The 23,692-nt window shown below is 39.9% G+C and overlaps 1 protein-coding gene across 3 annotated transcripts in view; it reads right to left on the bottom strand.

Annotated features, from left to right (window-relative positions):
* The window catches only part of C7H10orf90 (chromosome 7 C10orf90 homolog), a 217,025-nt gene that overhangs the window by 154,978 nt on the left and 38,355 nt on the right, over positions 1-23,692 (bottom strand). For 2 of the 3 annotated variants that reach the window (XM_043550863.1, XM_043550862.1), the window contains exon 1: positions 9,034-9,299. The exons of the other annotated variant lie outside the window; for it this stretch is intronic. The gene's annotated coding sequence lies outside the window, so the exon portion shown is untranslated. Of the gene's footprint in view, positions 1-9,033; positions 9,300-23,692 lie in introns of those variants that run through there. 3 annotated transcript variants of the gene reach the window in all.

The following is a 23,692-nucleotide window of genomic DNA, read 5'->3' as shown; positions in this document are numbered from 1 at the left end:
CTCAGCACTAAAAAGTTCCAGCAAGCAAGGGTCAAAAAGGCTGGATTCTTCCCCTTCCCCTCCTCCCCGACTTTATATATGTTGTTCAGTCTTTGCACTAAATGTGCACTGCCTTCTCCAATCAGTCTGAGTGGGGGAAGAGGGTCATGTATCTTGCCTACCTCAAGAGCAAGGAATAGTTATTAAAGTTAACAACTGGTGATAGTCCTATAATTAAAACATAGAAAATAATAGCTCTCACGATAGAAGAGGAACGCAGAACAAAATCAGAGATGTAAAGACTGTGGGGCAGGTGCATAAAGCACGTCTGCATACTTAGCTGCCACTTTCAGAATGGTTTGAGCATGTTAGTCTGAGGGCCAGTGAACAACTGCATGATAAAAGAGGGTAGGAAGTAATCAGCAATATTGTGTAGGAGGATGAGGGACTGCACATTAATCCTAATCTATTTCTGGTGTAAATCAGAACCTACCTAAAGACTGCACTTTTCTCCTTTTACAAATATTTTTAGTAGGTACATGAGTGGGATCACTTAACTTAAAGAATCTTTTTTCCCCACCAAAAATGACAAACAAATGCCTCAGAATGTTCTGTGGTAATAAAATAGGACATTGCAAACTGGGTTGAGTTTCAGGTTCATAAACAAAAAAACCCAGCTCATGACAGTTTTGTCTGATTTCAAGTTCTGTTACAAATGCTATGCACAGCTATACTATAGATCTGCATTTAGCTTGTACCCTATGTTATTTGTGGTCTCATATGTCTCTAACACTGCAACACAACGATGTTTTGGCTCAGAAAGAATCTTTCTAAGCTGAAGTTATCACTGAACAAATTAAACCCTGTCACGTTCAGCTCCGTTCAGAACAGGCCCAGAAAAGTCAATGGGCTGTCACTTTTTAAGTGAAACTCTCTATTGGTCCAATGACATTGACTAAACATTAAAAGGCAAAAGGGCCAGGAAAAAAAAATGTTCCTCTTTCTAGGATCCAAAGGAAGAGTTACAACAGTTAAAAAAAAACAGAAAACAAATACATTAAGCACTGGCTACACAAACATAAAAGGTGGATCATAGAATCATAGAATATCAGGGTTGGAAGGGACCTCAGGAGGTCATCTAGTCCAACCCCCTGCTCAAAGCAGGACCAATCCCCAATTAAATCATCCCAGCCAGGGCTTTGTCAAGCCTGACCTTAAAAACTTCTAAGGAAGGAGATTCCACCACCTCCCTAGGTAACGCATTCCAGTGTTTCACCACCCTCCTAGTGAAAAAGCTTTTCCTAATATCCAACTTAAACCTCCCCCACTGCAACTTGAGACCATTACTCCTTGTTCTGTCATCTGCTACCACTGAGAACAGTCTAGATCCATCCTCTTTGGAACCCCCTTTCAGGTAGCTGAAAGCAGCTATCAAATCCCCCCTCATTCTTCTCTTCCGCAGACTAAACAATCCCAGTTCCCTCAGCCTCTCCTCATAAGTCATGTGCTCCAGCCCCCTAATCATTTTTGTTGCCCTCCACTGGACATTTTCCAATTTTTCCACATCCTTCTTGTAGTGTGGGGCCCAAAACCGGATACAGTACTCCAGATGAGGCCTCACCAATGTCGAATAGAGGGGAACGATCACGTCCCTCGATCTGCTGGCAATGCCTCTACTTATACATCCCAAAATGCCATTGGCCTTCTTGGCAACAACAGCACACTGTTGACTCATATCCAGCTTCTCGTCCACTGTAACCCCTAGGTCCTTTTCTGCAGAACTGCTGCCTACCCATTCGGTCCCTAGTCTGTAGCGGTGCATAGGATTCTTCCATCCTAAGTGCAGGACTCTGCACTTGTCCTTGTTGAACCTCATCAGATTTCTTTTGGCCCAGTCCTCTAATTTGTCTAGGTCCCTCTGTATCCTATCCCAATCCTCCAGCGTATCTACCTCTCCTCCCAGTTTAGTGTCATCTGAAAACCTGCTGAGGGTGCAATCCACACCATCCTCCATATCATTTATGAAGATATTGAACAAAACCGGCCCGAGGACCGACCCTTGGGGCACTCCACTTGATACCGGCTGCCAACTAGACATGGACACATTGATCACTACCCGTTGAGCCCGACAATCTAGCCAACTTTCTATCCACCTTATAGTCCATTCATCCAGCCCACACTTCTTTAACTTGCTGGCAAGAATACTGTGGAAGACCGTGTCAAAAGCTTTGCTAAAGTCAAGGAACAACACGTCCACTGCTTTCCCCTCATCCACAGAGCCAGTTATCTCATCATAGAAGGCAATTAGATTAGTCAGGCATGACTTGTCCTTGGTGAATCCATGCTGACTGTTCCTGATCACTTTCCTCTCCTCTAAGTGCTTCAGAATTGATTGCTTGAGGACCTGCTCCATGATTTTTCCAGGGACTGAGGTGAGGCTGACTAGCCTATAGTTCCCAGGATCCTCCTTCTTCCCTTTTTTAAAGATGGGCACTACATTAGCCTTTTTCCAGTTATCCGGGACTTCCCTCGATTGCCATGAGTTTTCAAAGATAATGGCCAATGGCTCTGCAATCACATCCGCCAACTCCTTTAGCACTCTCAGATGCAGTGCATCCGGTCCCATGGACTTGTGCTCGTCCAGCTTTTCTAAATAGTCCCGAACCACTTCTTTCTCCACAGAGGGCTGGTCACCTCCTCCCCATGCTATGCTGCCCAGCGCAGTAGTCTGGGAGCTGACCTTGTTCGTGAAGACAGAGGCAAAAAAAGTATTGAGTACATTAGCTTTTTCCACATCCTCTGTCACTAGGTTGCCTCCCTCATTCAGTAAGGGGCCCACACTTTCCTTGACTTTCTTCTTGTTGCTAACATACCTGAAGAAACCTTTCTTGTTACTCTTAAAATCTCTTGCTAGCTGCAACTCCAGGTGTGATTTGGCCTTCCTGATTTCACTTCTGCATGCCCGAGCAATATTTTTATACTCTTCCCTGGTCATTTGTCCAATCTTCCACTTCTTGTAAGCTTCTTTTTTGTGTTTAAGATCAGCAAGGATTTCACTGTTAAGCCAAGCTGATTGCCTGCCATATTTACTATTCTTTCTACACATCGGGATGGTTTGTCCCTGTAACCTCAATAAGGATTCTTTAAAATACAGCCAGCTCTCCTGGACTCCTTTCCCCCTCATGTTATTCTCCCAAGGGATCCTGCCCATCAGTTCCCTGAGGGAGTCAAAGTCTGCTTTTCTGAAGTCCAGTGTCCGTATTCTGTTGCTCTCCTTTCTTCCCTGTGTCAGGATCCTGAACTCGACCATCTCATGGTCACTGCCTCCCAGGTTCCCATCCACTTTAGCTTCCCCTACTGATTCTTCCCAGTTTGTGAGCAGCAGGTCAAGAAGAGCTCTGCCCCTAGTTGGTTCCTCCAGCATTTGCACCAGGAAATTGTCCCCTAAACTTTCCAAGAATTTCCTGGATTGTCTGTGCACCGCTATATTGCTCTCCCAGCAGATATCAGAGTGATTGAAGTCTCCCATGAGAACTAGGGCCTGCGATCTGGTCACTTCCGTGAGTTGCTGGAAGAAAGCCTCATCCACCTCATCCCCCTGGCCTGTGGTCTATAGCAGACTCCCACCACGACATCACCATACATTATATCTTATGTATGACAAATTATAAACACAATGTAATAAAAACATAAGAGGTTAAATAAAAGATAGATTACCTTAGTCTCAGGTCTGCAATGACGCCTTTGTGCCACTCTGTATATTCCAGGGGCTGTAAAGCTGTTTTAAATAGCCAAATGATGATTGTCCTGATGTGGGGGAACCGCAGGTGTCCATTGAGCCAGGTGTACTGGCTCTGTACCAACTCCACCTCCTAATCCTCAGCATATTATTGCCTTATTTATTATTAATTATTTATATTGTGTTTGCCCCTAGAAGGCAGGACACCATTGTGCTAGGTGCTGTACACACATAATGAAAAGATGGTCCCTGCCTCAAAGAAGTTGCAGTCTCTGGCTGGAATGCAGCTATAATCCAACTATTCCCCAGCTGACAGAATGACCTGTTAGGGTTGTTGCCAGGCAGATGCAATTTAGAACCACTGTAAACTGCTCTAAAATGTGGGGGGAGCCCAGCTGGCCCCCAGCCAATCCCAGAATTGAGGGAATGAGAAGGTAAGAGGGCATAAAACTACCTTTATTCCTCCTCTTCCTCAGGTCCTGCACCAAGTACAGATCAATGGAATCTGAGAATTGGTCCCAGAGTGTGTAAGTGGTGACAAAGAAAAGGGGACGCGATACCAAGAAGGGCTTAAAAAAAATCTACCCCTGCAGCTGAACAGGGAGAATGTTCTGTATTACTGAAAAATGAATGGCTGGTGTAATCTATATTAAATATAATATAGGATGAACTTTTAGTTGGCATATTGAACTAGAAAGGGCTGCCAGGTCTGGTTATAGACATTTAGCTTGATCTTGCAAGAGCAATTTAATTAAAAATTAATTTGGTTTTTCTTGTCGTAACATTAATCATGACAACTTTATTTAGTATAAAGCTGGATGTGAATATTAAATCCATTTTAGTTTCATTGTAATTTAACAATGAAATAAAACACCAACATTTAAAACTTTTTTGTATTTATGATTGTGCATTAATATAAAATTATACATGACATATTTAAATAAAGAGAAAATGAAACATACAGCCTGTCAAGGTTCCTTCCCCACTGTGAACTCTAGGGTACAGATGTGGGGACCTGCATGAAAGACCCCCTAAGCTTATTCTTACTAGCTTAGGTTAAAAACTTCCCCAAGGTACAAACTTTGCCTTGTCCTTGAACTATATGCTGCTACCACCAAGCGTTTTAAACAAAGAATAGGGAAAGAGCCCACTTGGAGACGTCTTCCCCCAAAATATCCCCCCAATCTCTACACCCCCTTTCCTGGAGAAGGCTTGATAAGAATCCTCACCAATTTGTACAGGTGAACACAGACCCAAACCCTTGGATCTTAAGAACAATGAAAAATCAATCAGGTTCTTAAAAGAAGAATTTTAATTAAAGAAAAGGTAAAAGAATCACCTCTGTAAAATCAGGATGGTAAATACCTTACAGGGTAATCAGATTCAAAACATAGAGAATCCCTCTAGGCAAAACCTTCAGTTACAAAAGACACAAAAACAGGAATATACATTCCATCCAACACAGCTTATTTTACCAGCCATTAAACAAAAGGAAATCTAACGCATTTCTGGCTAGATTACTTACTAATTTAACAGGAGTTGGAAGGCTGCATTCCTGATCTATTCCCGGCAAAAGCATCACACAGACAGATGAACCCTTTGTTCCCCCCGCTCCAGATTTGAAAGTATCTTGTCCCCTCTTTGGTCATTTTGGGTCAGGTGCCAGTGAGATTATCTTAGCTTCTTAACCCTTTACAGGTGAAAGGGTTTTGCCTCTGGCTAGGAAGGATTTTATAGCACTGTATACAGAAAGGTGGTTTCCCCTCCCTTTATTTTTATGACACAGCCATTAGAGCATGCACCCTGATTTGACATCTCCAATGTATATTTTACCATCATAAGACACTATTTAAAGTTATGATTTAACCATTGTCATCTAAGACCCAGTTTATGCTTCCGTGTGTCCATTTTATACTAAGAAAGTTTGATACAAATGCTTCTACAAAAAGCTTTTATACTCTTCATTGACAAGACTCAAATTTTCTGTCATGTCTACTATAGGACACGTAGTTGGCCTAAGTGTGCATTATGGAGCAACTGCATTTGCACATATGGCGTTACTCAGACACAAATGAAGGAAGAATTAGCCCACTGTGTTTATGAATGTATTTTTGAAATATGCTGCTGATATCTTGTTTAAATAGTTTTAAAAACATTTGGATATCCACTTAATCCTTAAAAGAAAATAAGATGCAAAGAGGAGTAGGAATAACAAATGACAGAAGGAAGTAATGTGGAGAGGGATAAGCTATTGTATGTTAAGCTATCTTACTTTAAGTTACTCAATTGATAGAAGGAAAGCAGGAGTTAGACAAGATAATATAAATGTGATGCTTGAACCCATTAATCAGTTTAAATAACATGAGGAGCACCAAAGACCCTATAGGCTGAAAGAGTAAAACATCAAACATGTAGCTGGAAATTGGACTACAACAGTGGGTAGTTATGGGGAGGGGGGGAATCAATGATTCAGGAACATATTGTAGAAATCACATAAGGCACTGGCAGTGGCAGCTTTAGAGACACAAGAGAGCAATGACCCTAGGGGTAAACATGCTTCACGCCTTCAGAACATATGGTACTTGTTCAAAATTCAAGCTGCATTTCCCAACCGATAGGCAGTGAATAACCCCACTTTCCATTCAGGTTTGTGATGCCGGGGGCACCACACCCCACTTTGGAGACACGCAGGTTCAAAGTGTGCTATCCGTGCTTACATTGGCATTTTGTGTGATGCAACAGGTTAGATCTCAATCCTTTAGTTGATAGATGATGAGATTACTGCTGAGCCTGCCCAGGATCCCACTGAGTTCAGGGTGGCTCCCCGCAGGACCAGCAGTCTGCTCAACACACTCTCAGTTACAGGATTGGGACATTAGTATGCCTCACTCCAGGAAACACATTTAGCTGCTGGGGTAAGTCCTGCACCATGACTAACTTAAACAAGGATCAGAAAGGATTTTTCTATTTGAACACAATAATAAAATTAGCCTCTGTAGAGACGGATCCAAGTCACACATTTGGCTTCTAGATCCCAAATGCCCAAAATCTAGGGGGGCATTTGGAACCATTATTGTAGTTCAGGCCCATCTCCAATTGTCTGGGGAGTCGCACACTTGCAAACAACCTCTTTTTAAAAAATTTGATTTCATTCACTGCTGGGTTGCATTATACTATTATTAGCTCACAGCTAAGGATGTGCTTATGTCATAATATATTTTACAATGTAATTCATATACTGCATGTAGGTTTTTTTAAACCTCTAAAGACATTTACAGTTGGAGTTTGTGTGTGGGTGGGTAACTGGCTGAGGAAATAAGAATGATTAGACTTCACCTATCTCTTCTCTGAGACAAAACCCAATTCATATGTTTAACAGTTTGAAAATTAGGTTAATATTTTTGGTTTTAATGTTCAGCTCCTGCACGTGTTTCTGCTTTTTTACTTCTACCTCTGAGTTAGCCAGAACTCTGAAGTGTTTGGAATGGGTTGAAATTATGATGAAGATAAAATTATTTTCTATCATTTTTAAAAACAGTGGCACTCATTGCTACATGATATCATCTTGAAGCCAAGAGTTTTCTAAAATCTAGATTATAGCTGATACCTTGATTAGCTCTATATCAAATTATTAAGAATAATGGGGGATATTTAAAAAGGCACAAAAGGGAGTTAATTGCCTATTATGCCTTTTGCTCTTTACACAAACATAATATTAGGAACCATATTGGCATGCTGGGGTTCAAACAACTGTGTTTACTGAATATAAACAACACTGCTGCTCTGGTTGGGTTCACTTCTAGCAATGAGCTAAACACAGAACACAGTGAACACCGCTAGCAGACTCAACTATTTAAAGGGATACTACCCTATTCCTATACAGTATATTCAACTCCCCTTTAGGGTATGTCTACACTACAGCTGCCTGAGCTAGTGTGCTAAAAACAGCAGTGCTGCTCTGGTGGTATGGACAGTGGTTTGTGCTAGATGATGGAGTATAATCTTGCCTGACTGGGTACGTACTTAGGTGGCTAGCCTGAGCTGCAGTGGCCACACTGCTATTTTGCTATTTTTAGTGCTCGAACTCAGTTAGCACATGTCTGTCTACCCATGCTGGGAATCATCATCACAGCTGCAGTGTCAACATACCCTGAATTAATGTAAAGGACAAAAAAGTTACAAATGCCTCTCTCTCAAAATTACTATTACTAACCATACAACATGCTACAAATTAAGCCTGAGAAGTGCTTTACTACCCTATACACTACACTACAGCACCTAACTCCCACTGGCATACAGTTAGGCACCTAACTTCCATTGACATCGCTCTCCTTAGAGCCCTTGAAAATCTCCCCCATATCAAAATCACATATTTGAAATACTGCACAGTAGTAAGGCTCCAGTCCCACAACTTGATCCACACAGACAGATCTGTGCACATGCAGGGAGCCCCATTGACTTCAATGCAGGCAGAATTGGAGCCTAAATTTGTACTAGGAAAAATAAAAGGGAAGGTAAGCATGAGCTGGTCATTATCATTGGTATGTTTCAAATGCCAAACTGTTTTTTACTGTCCTGGATCCCAAGTGGCTTGTTATTATAGATATTATTGTCCACAGATTTCATTTTCATACAAAATTCATTCCTTATCTACAGCACAGTGATATGACTCCACCACCAAACTAGTGCTAGCTAATGAGGACCATCCAGCAGAGCTCATACATACGGGGCAGAAGAGAGGACTATGATAGCGGCAGTGAGCAGTTCACTCCCAGAGCAATGCTGCACATATGTAAACAGCCCCCAGAGAATAGTGTTCATAAGAAGATCTGTGATATAAATCATTTCCACTTTTGAAATGTATGTTCCACACTCTGGAAGGAATCATAAAAGCTCATTATGAAAAATTCACCCACTTAATTACATGCATTCCCAAATTAAGCTACACACTGTCAGGGAAAATACACACATTAACATTACAGCTTTGCAGTATTATTGTGAAGAATCCACAATCAAAAAGATCAAGCAGCAATAGGATAAATATTTGCTATCTCTTTTTAAGAAGTGAAATGCAAAAAACTAAAAACAAAAAATAAAATCAAGAAGTGATCTGACTTATAAAACAGAAGCCCTTAAATATGCATGGCTTTAGTACTGACAGTTTTGTCCTATTTCCTTGAAGCTGCATTAGAAAGGTGGAATGTACATATAACTGCAATCAGTATTTCCACTTAACTGAAACATGCTAATGTTTTAATTGGAAAGACTATGATTATACATCTAATTTTCTTCTATAGAATGAGCAAAGTAATTACCTCTGCCTACATCACTTCCGTCATACCCTCTGAGAACGAGCTCTGCATGCGACCTTCAAGTGCCAAAAATGGCCGTTAGCCACAATCCAGTTATTCCACTTCTCTTAACATTTTTAGAGCAGTCTCATTTCTGCATAGTGTCTCTTAAAAGTATATCTTACATAAAATTGACCTACTGTCTTCCTTGTCCTGGAAAAAAAATTAAAGTAAATTATTTTCGTTCAGAAGAAGAGAAGCTCAGGTTATCTAAATAAACTCAAAAAGGAAATACGGTTAATCAGATTAATGCACAAAAGCCAGTCATGCAGCCAAAATGTTCATGAGTTGTTTAATAATTAACTGGATTTTTAAAAGCTGGCTGATGTTTTTAGATCAAGAGCTTGTGCTTATTATGAGGAGTACAGTTTAGTCAGTTAGTTTATTTAGAAGTGTTTTACCAGATGGAAAGCAAACAAGGATACAATCTTTCACTATTTCATTTTTATTCTTCTCTCAAAACTAAGTATTCAAATACTTCATGGTCCTATAGTGCTTCACAATTAAATACAGAAATAAAGACTCTGTGCCTCATTCTCCATTGCCTTGTACTTTGTGTAGTCATTTCCACCTGGACAAAGGGAGGGTAAAATGGCTGTAAAATCATTCTGGTTTGGTGACGTCCTATGTTGCACTCACATTGCACTGGTGTAAACAATGACAGCACAAGTGAAGAATCAGGATCAAAGGGTTAAGTTTTGAAACCATAGGGACATCTTACTGATTACCCAGAACAATACTATTACTTCACCCTACCGACCTCCTTACTCCATCACCACAACCCCCCTCCCCAACTAAAAACAAACAAGCCTCATATATTACATTCTCTCTCTCTCTCACACACACACACACACACGGACAATGCAGTAGTTTACTATAACTGAAATTAACTTCTTTAGGTTTCAGAGTAGCAGCTGTGTTAGTCTGTATCCGCAAAAAGAAAAGGAGTACTTGTGGCACCTTAGAGACTAACAAATTTATTTGAGCATAAGCTTTTGTGAGCTACAGCTCACTTAATCGGATGCATACAGTGGAAAATATAGTGGGGAGATTTTATATACACAGAGAACATGAAACAATGGGTGTTACCATACAGACTGTAACAAGAGTGATCAGGAAAGGTGAGCTATTAACTTCTTTAGCTCAAGGATGTACTCTACGGAGATTACCATTGACATTAAGGCAAGCAGCATTTGGACTATGCTTGTTTAAAAGTTTCAGTGTTACTGGTTAATCTGAAATTCTGATTATAGAATATCTAATTTCCTTTCAATTCCCCATTTTAACTAGGATTTATTTCCTTGAAATCTTTTTAACCTTCTGTGAGCTTCTAGCACTTCAAGAGAAGTGCAGTACTCAACCTAACCTCCTGACTGGATTCCAGTGCTCTGAGAGTGAAATTCACCCATATGCAGATGGCCAGCAAGAGGACTGTATACCATTTAAAGTAAGGCTTAAGTGGGATTTAAGAATTTAAGTAGGATTTATGAAGACTTGCAATTAAAGCTGGTCAAAAAAATTCTTTCTAAACTATTTTTGGATGGAAAATTGAGTTTCCAACTAAATGAATTTTTCATGAAGAAGTATCTGCTTTTTTGTCAAAAACCAAAAACACTCTGATGCCTTCAGCCAAAATATTTTGATTTGGAAATGCTGCCATGGTGCCTCATGGGAGTTGTGGTTTAGTTGCCTCATGTCCTCTATGAGCTGAAGTCCCTGGCTAGATCACGCTCTCCTTCAAATCTCTTCTTAAAATTCTATTCTTCCACAAAGACTACCTATGCTAGTCCTTCATTTCAAGATGATTCACTCATTTATATATTTATGCAAATATGTATAAAAATTAATAGAGTAACTAGAGAAAAAAATCTGTGATGCAACTTTTATTTGTCCATGGGGAAATGTGCTTCTTAAACACCCAGTTTTTTTCTCTCACCTTTCTGTGTCGGTTTGCCTTTCATTGTGTTTTCGGTTTAACTTTAGCTGTTGGGTTAGGGGTTTGGGTCTTGATTATTCCATAGCCTGTATCCCTCCCGGTGGGATACTTCAGTAACTGAGATCAGCTGAGGTACCTGAATTAACAGTCCCCTGATTTAATTACCAGGGACTGGAGGCAGGTGGTTTTCAGTGAAAAGTCTTGGAATGTAGAATTTATTTCTCTCATTAGCTACCAGACGCTGAACTTGATTCACTTTCAGGTCATATTCCAAGACCCATATGTTGTCCTGGGCTTTTGCAGGCTGGGCAACAAGTAGATAACCAGGGTGGTGAGAAAGAGAGTGAGGTTTTCATTAGAAGAAGAGTTCAAGCCAAGACTGGGTGTTTCTGAAAATCCACCTTTAAGTTTTAAATTATGAGACCTAACAGGGTGTTGGTTTCTGGAAAACTGGATCCTTTTTGTTATCTGTATTTTTATAAAGATTTTACATGTTTTCTGAGCATTGGATGAGGACATTTTCAGAAGCTGAGATAAATGAACAAGCATTTGCCAATTTAGCAGCATGCACACCTGTGGTGCTATTTAAAAAATTAAAAATAAATGATGAGAAAAACAACATTCCATGCTCTGATGGCATTGGCCTCATGCTAACAGAAAGCAGATTCATTATAATGGAGTTTTACCCACTTATGCCATTAGCAAAGTTGGCCCAAATCTCTACCCAGAGCTTTATCCATCTTCCCAATTATATTTTTAATATATGAAAACAAAAATACACTTTGAATTAAGAACCATACAAATGAAAATAAGAGCCATGTTGATCTAGATTAATATGAACATTTTAAAAACTGAACAGCTAGAAGGAGGTCTTATTTTTTAAAATTAAGAATGTTCTTGGTGGAATAATTCATTCATAAAACACCTTAAAGGAAGCAAAGAAACTAAAGAAAATGTTTCGCTGTTGAATGAGATTTCAAAAGCTTAATTCAGAGTGAATTGTACTTATGATCAGTGTGACTCATTAAACCTTTGACAGGGAAGGTTTCCATCTTCTGTAAAAAATATTGTTAGAGATGAAAAGAGAGTGTTGAATGTTCATATACAAAGACACTATTCAAAAAGTATCTGAGCACTGAGCCTTATCCTTAGAAGTGCAATTGATGTGGGATATCAGAATGCTGACATCTGCAAAAAGGAATGGATTCACAGCCACTCTGATATATTTAGGACAGCAGCTATGTGTAGGGAAATTCGCATGCTCTTGTGGATAGGGCACTGGACTGAGTCAGGAGACCTGAAGTGAAATACTGGCCCCACTGAAGTCAATGGCAACGCTTCCACTGACTTCAGTGGGGTCAGGATTTCACACCTAGTTTTTATTTCTGGCTTTCCAACTGACCAGCCATCCTTCATCTGCTGCCCTTGATCTTGGAGTAATCACTTCACTTCTCTGTGTCTTAGATTTCTGTCTGTAAAATGAGTCTAATGATACTTTGTAAAGTGCTTTGAAATGTATGGGTGAAAGTTATTATAGAAGATTATCATATCTTATAGAGTTCCTTATTGGGATTCTAATTTCTAAAAGGAAATACCTCCAAATTTCAACACTGTTTTACGGAATAAGAAGTTGGAGTTGAATTATTCCAGTCATAGCAGCCTTGCTTATCTCAAGTCCTTTTTAAACAGGTTTGGCAGAATTCAATTTTAATTTTTTTTATAGTTTTGACAGATAAAAAAGTATTTTAAAATACACATTAATATTGATTTAAGTTTTCACAGTCCTGGGAAATTATGGAGTAGGGTGGTGTTTCAGGCAATTATTTAATGATAGCGGAGACTGAGATTCAGGAAGTTAAAACCTTAACCGTTAAAACATGAATACTCAGCATCTCATGTCCAAATATACAAAGTATCCTTAAATCAAGCTCTAAAGTTCTCAAGCAGCATTTTTCGTACTTTATCTGTTTGTAAGCTTCTATTATCATCCATGGAAATATTTTTTCATTGGTTTTTGTGTGGGTATGGTGAAATAGATGTTTACTGACAATAAAAATCTAATCCTTCCAAGCCTCTTTTTAAAACTTTTGCTATTTTTCCTTTATTTAACCATCTAAAATTTTTATAAATCTCAATAACTGTGTTTTAATCAAGATAGTAGACTTGATTTAATAGAGTAACATTATATTTATATATAGGACCAATACTTTACAATGGCAAAAGAAATAAAGCTTGTGAGAAGAAAGATTATTTTATTACTCTAAAGAGGAAGTGATTTGTAGGATTTGATAGAGATGGCCCAAACTGGAACCTCACCCAAACTCAATCATACTTTGGAGGAATTTGAATCTAAATCTGATCAGAATTTTGCAGCTTACCTACATATCTATTTGAGGAAACATTTTCTTACAGATCAATCAGAGGAGGTGGAAGAATGTCAATACTTGTAGAGACAATGACCATTTGCAAAATTATGAACTGAATCTGGATTTTAATCACTTCAAAGTTCAGGAATATTCAGGTCAAGGACTGTAGTTTGGATCCAACCTTGATTTTTAGCTCACCTGATAATGCTGTTTGCAGTCAATGACAAGTATCCCAGTTTGAATCTTGGCTCCAGTCAGCTAATGGGGACTCCACCAACTGATTAACTATTAATTAGTCTCTAGTGTTGGAGACCATTTGACTCAATTTTAGCCTAACTGGAGCTGGAAAAAGTTAAACTATCACGTCATAAAGCTATTTTCTGAAAGTCTTCCCAAAACTTGGATGGAGGCTGAAAACCAGACAAACACTGTGCTATTAAGTCATTCCAGGACTTCTTGGGTGATAGGACAAAGTCTGCCAATCCATGACAATGTGTGATATCAGTGTGACTGTGACTTTTGCATCTGTTGTGGCTGTAATGTTTGATATTGACTGTTTGTTGAAAGAGGGAAGGAAATAAATTGCTGTCAAAACTAGTGTGGAATGTGTTATTCTGAAATGCAGAGTGAAGTGTGATTTGAAAGTGTCAGGGGTGATATGAAATGATAGAATGAATGTGTGTTCTTTCAAGAGAGTGTGCCATGGGGACAGAGAGGAAAATTATGAATCTGCTGCTTCAAGAATTTTCTTGAATACCACTTTGCATTTACAAAAGAATCCATGTGGAGGGGGGCAAAGGCAAGTTGAATTTTTGTCTTGGCAGTACTTTTTCTTTTAGTTTAAACAAGGAGAGAACGGTGCAATGTGTATCCTGCAGAAATTATATAAGTATTTTTCATAATGAAAAAGATGCCTTCAAAAGCTCAAAATTGAATCTCACACATAATTGCATGCTCACTGAACCTCATACTTACGTATTGTTGACACACATCTGCATAAGAATTCAATTTCTTACTCACATGTGGGAGATCCACAGCAACAATGTACTCAACTTACATACATACAAATGTAAAAACCTCTGTGAAACTGCAAACAAAACCATTGCCAAATGATCTGTAGCATTACTCAGGTTCCTCACCTTCTCTCAAGGGTGTCATGGCAGCTTCTCATGCCAGCTGCGAAATCCATTGCAGCTGTCCTGTTTTAATTTCATTTACAGTACATTGTGCATATGAGGAAGAGTTGAAAATATAAACTATATGTGAAAAGCTATGAACTCTACAATAAATGATGGGAATGGCAGCTAATTGAACTGTGATTTTTAAAGTACTGTAATGGGAGGTTCTGAAACATTGGAATATTCATCTCCGGAAAAAAAAGAAAAGGCTTTAGCTAAATAAATTAGACCTAGAAACAGATTTGGGGCTAGTGGTGTTCAAAAATTCAGTGGGTCATACAGGCATACATGCTGATCCACTGAGTCACTTCCTCTCTTCATGTGCCTTGTTGCCAAGAAGGCTAACAGCATATTGGGCTGCATTAGTAGAAGCATTGCCAGAAGATTGAGGGGAGTGATTATTCCCCTCTATTCAGCACTGGTAAGACCACATCTGGAGTATTGCATCCAGTTTTGGGCCCCCCACTATAGAAAAGATGTGGACAAATTGGAGAGAGTCCAGCAGAGGGCAACGAAAATGATTAGGGGGCTGTGGCACATGATGTACAAGGAGTGGCTGAGGGAACTGGGCTTATTTAGTCTGCAGATGAGAAGAGTGAGGGGGGATTTGATAGCAGCCTTCAACTACCTGAAGCGGGGGTTCCAAAGAAGATGGAGCTCATCTGTTCTCAGTGGTGGCAGATGACAGAACAAGGAGCAATGGTCTCAAGTTGCAGTGGGGAGGTTTAGGTTGGATATTAGGAAAACTATTTTCACTAGGAGGGAGGTGAAGCACTGGAATGGGTTCCCTAGGGAGGTGGTGGAATGTCCATCCTTAGAGATTTTTAAGGCCTGGCTTGACAATGCCCTGGCTGGGATGATTTAGTTGGGGTTGGTCCTGCTTTGGGCAGGAGGTTGGACTAGATGACCTCCTGAGGTCTCTTCCAATCCTAATCTTCTATGATTCTATGTCTCACCTTAAAGCTATCCTGTTCAGTTTAGCCTATGTCCGATACTAAATTTCCCTCATATTTCCCTTCCTCCAGCAATACCTACTTCTATTCTCCTGTCTCTGTAGCTTGCCTCCAGAAATAATTGCATCTCTATAGTTTTAAGGGTAGGTTGCATCTTATTCTAATGTAACTGCACAAGGAGCTTACCCCATTTTTAACTGTGAGCAAGGCCAAATTACAGTCCTTGGGTTCCCCGGTGTTCAAGGACTGCATGAAGCTCGTGCCGCTAGTCACCTCAGGGGATGCAGTGGGGCAAAGAAGGAGGTAGGGCTATGACACACCCTGATCAGGAGAACATATTGCACTTTCTTATGGTTGGCACAGCTGTTATGTTTCTCCACCTACACGCCAGACACAATGCCCCCTGGAGCACTTGCTGGGGCAATCCTTTTTTGCACCACAGCCAACATGCAGAAGTGCCTGTGAGGCACAATCCATCTCTTAAAAGTAAACTCTCTCTCTCCCTTCTTTATATAACTATTTCACATCTCTTTCTGCTTGTACAAGTTACTTTATCCAGGTCTGAAAGATACCCAGCCTGATTCTGTAAAACATTTCTAAATACTTTATGTGAAGGACATTATATAAAAATAAATTGTGTTGTTATATTATTATATTCTGACTCTTTTCTTTTCAAAGAAAGAAAGCTCAGTTAAAAAGACAGAGTCCCCATCTTCAGACTTGAAAAGAAGAATAATTTTTAAAGTAAGGTAATTGAATACTAGGGCCTTACAACTTGACCATGTCCTTTTAAACCTTGGATAGTCTTGCAGTGAAGTATTTTAAATGTCAAAAGGGTAGAATATTTGGCAGAGACTTGACACTCCATGTACAAGAGACCCCTAATCAGAGGCTATTCTTAAACTCCATAATAGAATACAACAAATAGCACTTTATGAAACTGCTCATGTTTGCTGTCCTTTCAAAAAAAAAATTATCTGCTGCATTTTAAGCCCAGGTGAACAAGATCTGGGTTTTACCTGAGCTGTACAATTAACACTTATTCAGTGGTCATCTTCTATATTATTTAAATCTCCTGAACTTATTATACCACTGCTTTGCCTTCACTGATTGCTAGTGCAGGTAAGCAAAGCTTCTCTATAAGTTAACTAGCCTCCAGTCTTGATTATTATTAGATAGTCAGTAACTTAGCACTAATTATACCCAATGGGTAAAGCATTGCCTGCGTTATTCTAGTATTTATCCCCATTTCACAAGGCATTCTTAAGACAGCAATTGAGTATACCATTGAAAAACATGCACTCTTCCGTATGCTCATCCATCATGGATGAATGAATGCGCCTTAGGCCTACCTCTTTTTCCTTTGAGGTACAATACTCCAGCAAAGCATGTAAGAATCCTGTAAAATTAAGTGACTAATGGTTCTGAATTTTATTCAGCAGGCTTTTGCCTTCATGACAGAGAATGTAAGTGTCTTGACACAAGTCACTGCTCAGGAACAGTATTAAAAACATACTCTATGGTGCCAATTGCCCATCAGCTTTTGTTCATTAAGATGTTAGTGCCCTCTGGTGGTAGATATTTTTCTGCATTTAGATCATTTTAAGATCAGCTGTTTTACCCCAAGAAGGGTTTATTGCTACTAATTCTTGTAATTTATCAAAAAAGCTGTTTACACAAAGTTTTTCCCATGCACTTATAAGAACATTTTCTATTACAAATGAAAATAATGCAACCACCAGAAAAAAAAAGAAAAGTCACAGATCAGATCTGAGAGTCTGAATACTAACATATAACAACTTAATAGTAGAAAAAAACAGGTTTTTAGTGTTCCTATCTTCTTTTCTTCCTCTCAGATCTGGAAAAATATTATGGTGTTTTACTGCAAATGTAGGTGAGATTCAACTAGGAAAAAATTTGTATTGATATGTTATGTTTCTCTAGTTATAGACATTACATGACAGAAAATACTTTTTTAGAAAACAAATTTGTGGATCTGATTTACCAAAATATTTTGTACCATTTGCTTTAAAAATAAATACATAAATGAAAGAAATGTGTACCCAGAGATGTTCTGCAGCTTTCCTGCTTCTGATTTTTTACTGTAGATCTGCTGTGTCCTCTAAAATGTAAGGGGTCTAAACTTATATGTAGCCTGCTTTAATGAGTGGTTTAGACTTTTGAAAGAGCAAAAGCTCTAGAATGTTCTCCCACTGCAGAAATTTCAGGTGTGTTGGCTGACTAAACATTTGACAAACAACTAAGGTTTTCCTCTCCTAATCCTTTAAAGTGAGAAGAAATCTTCACAGTAAAGGGAGACACTGCTCACAATGTGATACTTGGAAACATCTGCCATCTCCTGAGGGCTTGAGAAGAAATAGAAAAGAAGCTTATGAAATACAAAATCACCATAGAATACATATTAATGAATACAGCTTGTTTTGCAGTAGAGTCCACTGTGTTTCTTCACAGATACACTGCTGCTTGCTCCTCTTCTTTGTACTCAAAAAGCGAAGAGAAGCCAAGAAAACATGGAGTAGCACAATTGCTTGTCTTTTACAAGAGTAAGGTCAGTAGCCTGGGAACCTCTGAAAAAATATTGAGTTTATTGCATGGAGTTTGTATAGCATATGGCAGCCTGTGACCGCTATATAAACATCACTATGTAAATATCACAATGCAAAATACTAAAGAGAGCAAAGAGAGGAAGACCCTGGTTGTTTTCAAATACCTAGACTATATCTGTCCCCTAGCAACTTTCACATCTGAAGCTTTCCAGTGGGAGTGCACTGTCAGTGTTTCTCAAGCTGGAAGCTCATTTTCTCATATTGCATGGCATCTTTGGGAGAGCTCCTATCTCTCTCAAAGGAGACTCAAGGACGCTCAGGAGAAATGAAAAAGCTAATACATTTTCTTCTTCTTTTATCTTTTTTCTTGAAAGAATCCACAGAAATGGAGCGGTATGTCCTAGACAGAACATCCAGGATTCTGCTTTTCCTAGGCCAAATTCTTCCCCAGAAGATGTCTGTGCAACCCTAGTTAAAGTTGTATAAATGCAAAGGAGGTAGAAATTGGCCTTTGAGCCATAAGTGAAAATGAGTGATAAAAATCAGCAGGCTATCCCAATTTATTTGTTCAAATGATGACTAAATTTAGGAACAGATTTTAGGTCCAGCTGTACTTGGTGAAACTCAGGATAGAGAAGATGCAAAAGGTGGTATACAGCTCACTTTTACACTCCCCCAAACCTGAACCTGTGTTGCTGCTGGTCTAGACCCCAGACAGAAATCAGAACAGCCTTATGGTGGCTGTCAAAATCTTGGTCAAAGGGTGAGCTGGCCATTTTAAGAGGTCCCTGGACCCAACTGCATCTGTAACAGACCTGGCAAGCCTTCCCCCAGGTGGAGGAGATGCTGAATAGTCTGGTGACTAAATCAGGTAATAAGCTGAGGAGCACCTGTGCTCATAAAAAGTCATGAGGAGCTTAAATGAGTGGAAGAACTCAGCTAGCTTTTCACAGAAACCCCTGGGTTAGGGGAGAGGATTGGGGGTGGGCTCAAGAACAGCTGTAAGAGTCAGTGCTCTATTAAAGAGTGGGAGAAACTGAGTCGAGCCCTTGTAATATGTGTGTTTGTTCAGACTCTAATGCCCTGGAAGGTTAGGACTTGTACATAACTCTGCTGGAGGACTAAGTCACTTCAGCAACTGAAAGCTGGTAATTGAATGTGCTGAAAGCTGAGAGAGTTGGTGGTGAAGATTCAGGAAAGAAATTGAGGTAGGGTGGCTCTGGTAGCATGCCATACCACACGGGGATGTGTTCATAGACAGCAGCCTGCTACATGCTCTAATGGCTGATCAGTGGATTAGGAATCCACCCATACCCCCTTCACGCTGGCTAAACCACCTACACTAGTAGCAAGGAAGGTGGTGATGTAGGTGCTGCTATGCTGGCTGAATGCCATCAGTAACTTCCCCTGTACTGGGGTAACACTCCTGCAGCTGGTTATGCCAGCTCCACAGCCAGGTTTTGTCAGTGGGTAGTGCAGAGTGATTGCATGGCACTTTGGGATCCAGCCCACTATTTCCTTCTATGCTAGCCCCTCTTCTCCAAAAGTGAAAAGCATTCTGGGAAGAAGATATTCCCATCAACCAGTTTTCAGTTTACAGATTAAGTTTTTGTGATTGAGGCACTAGAGTGGGTCACAGGAGACCGATGTTAAATTCTTAGCACTCAGACTTCCTGTGTGACTTGGGGCAAGTCACTTTAGACCAGGATTTTCAGAAATAGCTAAAGATATGGGGGTACTCAAATTGAAATACCATAAAATAACTTGATTTGCAGAGGGTGCTTACCATCTGCCCTATGAGAATCAGGACCCTTAAAGGTGTTGTAAGATGAGCACTCAAACAACCCCTCCCGCAAAAAAAATACAAAGCATCCAAAAATGACTGGGCATTTTTGCAAGTCTTTTCCTCTCTTTCTGGCTCAATTCCTCATCTGCAAAATGGGGATGATAGTGTTCGTCTCACACTCCTTGTGATCCAGAAAAGGCTCAGCTTCCTGAACTAGATGAACCGAATCCCAAATCAAAACTTTATCAGCACCGCAATGATGGAATGACTGGGGTAAGAGAGAGGTTGGCAAAGGAAAATCCCTCCTGCTTCCCATTCTCCAGGGCCAGACTCAAGAAACACTTGGCTGTCAGCCAGTGCTTGGCATCTGTACTCCAGCTGAGACCCTGCTATATGTGTTTGGCCCTGCATAGTCTAGTTCAAACAGGAATTAATTCAGGGAAGACTGATTGCCTGTGTTATATAGGAGGACAGACTAAATTATCACAATGGTCCCTTCTACCTTTATAATTATGACTTAAAAATTTCTCATTCAAATAAACTGCAGAACACACTTAGTTTCATTCAATTAGGGGCAAATCCTACCACTACTTGCAAGTCACAGAATGCCCCAAGTAGTAAAACCAGTTCCCCTCTATGTGAGGTGTATTAACTTGGATGCCATGCCCTGGCATACTCAATCACTGCTCTCTACACTGTTGTATACAGAGTTAGAGCAGAGACACTTTTGCTGGTGGCTCTCCTGTGCACCACCACTGTAAGGCTTAAGTGGTGAGGAGACCCTCGCACTGGTCTGTGCACCATGGGAGAATCCTAAAAGAATTTTGGCTCCTGAATCTAACATCAAAGTTGCCCTGCATCATTTTTTCCTCTATAAACTACTAACTATTTATTTTAGAATGAACAGCAATAAAGAGCTTACTCACATCAAAATTAGCAAAAATTCATTTTGGAAAATTATCCCCATATGCCAATGCACTATGGGTTTACTTGGAGAATACAAATTCCCTTATTTCACATCTCATCAATAATTGACAAGTGTTCTATTTCCCTGGTAAAGACTGGGAAAGCATGAAATCCACCAGCTTCTTTAAAAAAAAAAATCCCATGGGGGGAGTCCAAATTATTTTTTCTCTGACTTAGTGTGAAAACTCTGCAGTAAAATTCAAAAAACACTCTTCTAGATCCTTTCGCTTGGCTTATGTAACTAGCTGACTGATGGGAGATGTGATTTTCATGTTTTAAAATGGCTGCTGAAGACTCAGTTATAGGATAATTGAAACAGCATGTTAAACTAATAGATTCTTTCCAAAAGCAATGGCTGCAAGAAGAGAAACTATCATGTAATAATCATAAATTATCAGACAAATAAATATAATTTACTCATTGCTGTACTAATTATGTAGTGTTCCCTCCCTATCACCACCAGTTTTTAGCTATCTTTTCTTTGGTTTCCTGGATCCAGACTAATCAACAGAACCCTCTCAATAAATTGGCACCTCCTGCCCTGAAGCAAAAGGGCAAGTGACTCATGCAAATCCTAGCTGATTCTGGATGTAAGCTCTCTTATACTTCACTGAAGACTAAAAAATTATTCCTTTAAAAAAGTGTCCTGGGACACGGCAGTTTAGAACAAAATTATTTTTCATTTTCAGACAAACCAGTCCTCACAACATATTGCACACAAACATGGGACCAGCGTGCAAACCTTTGGATGTTGTTATACCCAAGTTAAAGCTGTGATGGAGTCACTTTCAAATTCTTCTGCTGCATTTTTTTCAATGGTCAATGAATAAATCCTTTACTTAAATCCTATTTCTGTATGAATATCTCATAGCAGGTGATTGGGAAGAAAGTTTCAACAACTTGTGCATTTGCACAAGCGGATAGCTAAAAGTGCACATAGAGTAAAACTCTAAAGCTAATCACAGGCTATATCTACACTACATGCGACTGCCAGTGGTGGGTAGGGTACATGTAGCTACACAAGCAGTGAAACACAGGCTGCATCCACATTGTGGTTTGTAGCTACGCGTGTCAGTGACAGGCTCTGGCATGGGGGAAGGCAGCAGGAAAAGGCTTCGGCAGCTCCCTTCTGCCTAAGTCTTTCCCTGAGGGAGGAAAGGGCTCCAGCAGTGGGGAGCTGGGAGAGATTTTTCCCCCTGCCAGAGTCTTTCCCTACGGGGAGTTGTGTGAGGTGGAGAAGGGATCCAGCAGCATAAATGGGGAGGCACAGCTTGGGCGAGTAGAAAGCCATGTAGGGTATGTATTGGCATATAAACCTACACTCTCCAGGTATGTCTTCACTCTAGTCTCTATTTATACCTATGCTATGGAGGACTACCTGTGTATGCACTCCACACCACCAAAAGAAGCATGTGATGTAGACATATACATAGTGGTAAGTGATATTAGTTCCTTCTTTCTGTATTTTGTAGCAGCAATATCACCCACGAAATCATTGAAACGTTTTTCAGCTGAAGCTGGAAACCACAAGTTAAAGGAAAGTGGTCACTGGTTGTGGGTTGGGTTTTGATTTTAAAGAATCTTAAGCTGAGTAACTTTTCTGATTGGACCAAGTCAGTGGCTTTCTGCTCTCTTGTGACGTGGGAAGCCATTAGTTACCACATCCCGCTGAAAATCTTATGGGGCCTGATTCAATCATCTGCGATTTCCGTGAGGTTCCACGGGTGTTACAGAGGGCAAAGGGTGTCACAGAGGGTACTGTTTTAGGCTAACTCATGTTCTGCGTCTATCTTCAATGTCTGCATGGCATGTCTTTGTGTGAAGGACTGGTGTGGCAGATTGTAAGGAACCTGAGCTCAAAATGAAACTGAGTAGCTGTTTGGTAACATTTGTAATAGTAACTTGCCATTCCTTAAACTCTGAAAAACATCCAGATATATTTGAGTGTTGAAACCCACACTTCTGCAGGGAGTCTCAGGTGCTCATATTAAGAGTTAAGATAGGTAAAAGGAGTCTGTGGTCTGAAAGAGAAGACTACAACTTGAGAAGCTGTACATTTTTAAAAAGCAGGGGGAAACATTTTTGCAGTTTTGTTTTCTAACTAACTCTAGTTTTGACAAAAGAAAAGGAGCACGTGTGGCACCTTAGAGACTAACCAATTTATTTGAGCATAAGCTGTAACTCACGAAAGCTTATGCTCAAATAAATTGGTTAGTCTCTAAGGTGCCACAAGTACTCCTTTTCTTTTTGCGAATACAGACTAACACGGCTGTTACTCTGAAATCTAGTTTTGACATTACTGTTAAAATCATATTCTTACAAAAAGGGTGCTAGGACTAAAGCCATTGCACATCATTTTTACGCAACTTTCAAAAGAGGAAAAATACATTTTTTTTTTGTTTGCAACAGTGTTGCAGGGTGGAATTTGGTGTGAGTGCCCAGCAGGAGAAGAGACTGTTAAACATCACAATGCAATCACAAAGAAGGACGGCTAATAGATCATTAAAATAATTCCACTGCCTCCCACACCTCACACTCAGACTTTTTTCAACTCTCTCTCATCCCTTTGGGAAATTATTCCTGCTTCATTGCCCTCCCCCTCTCAATGCCTGAAGGCCCTTCTATTAGACTTTGTGAATTGATGGGGCCAGATGGATCTTAATTCACTGTGTTAATATTAAAAATCTTTATCATCCTTTTCCCTGGATGAAATATCAGATTCAGGAACATGAGGAAGACTGAAAAGTAGCTAAGCTGTTCCTAACTATTGGTAGCCTTGTTTATAAAGAGACCTTCAGATGATGAGGGAGGAGGGGAGTACAAAAGAGGGTTAACAAGGTTCACACTTATGAGGATAAACTTCAGGAGCTA

The sequence above is a fragment of the Chelonia mydas genome, chromosome 7 (assembly GCF_015237465.2).
Source record: "Chelonia mydas isolate rCheMyd1 chromosome 7, rCheMyd1.pri.v2, whole genome shotgun sequence".
Lineage (NCBI taxonomy): Eukaryota > Metazoa > Chordata > Testudines > Cheloniidae > Chelonia > Chelonia mydas.
This window is presented reverse-complemented; position numbering and strand designations above follow the sequence as displayed.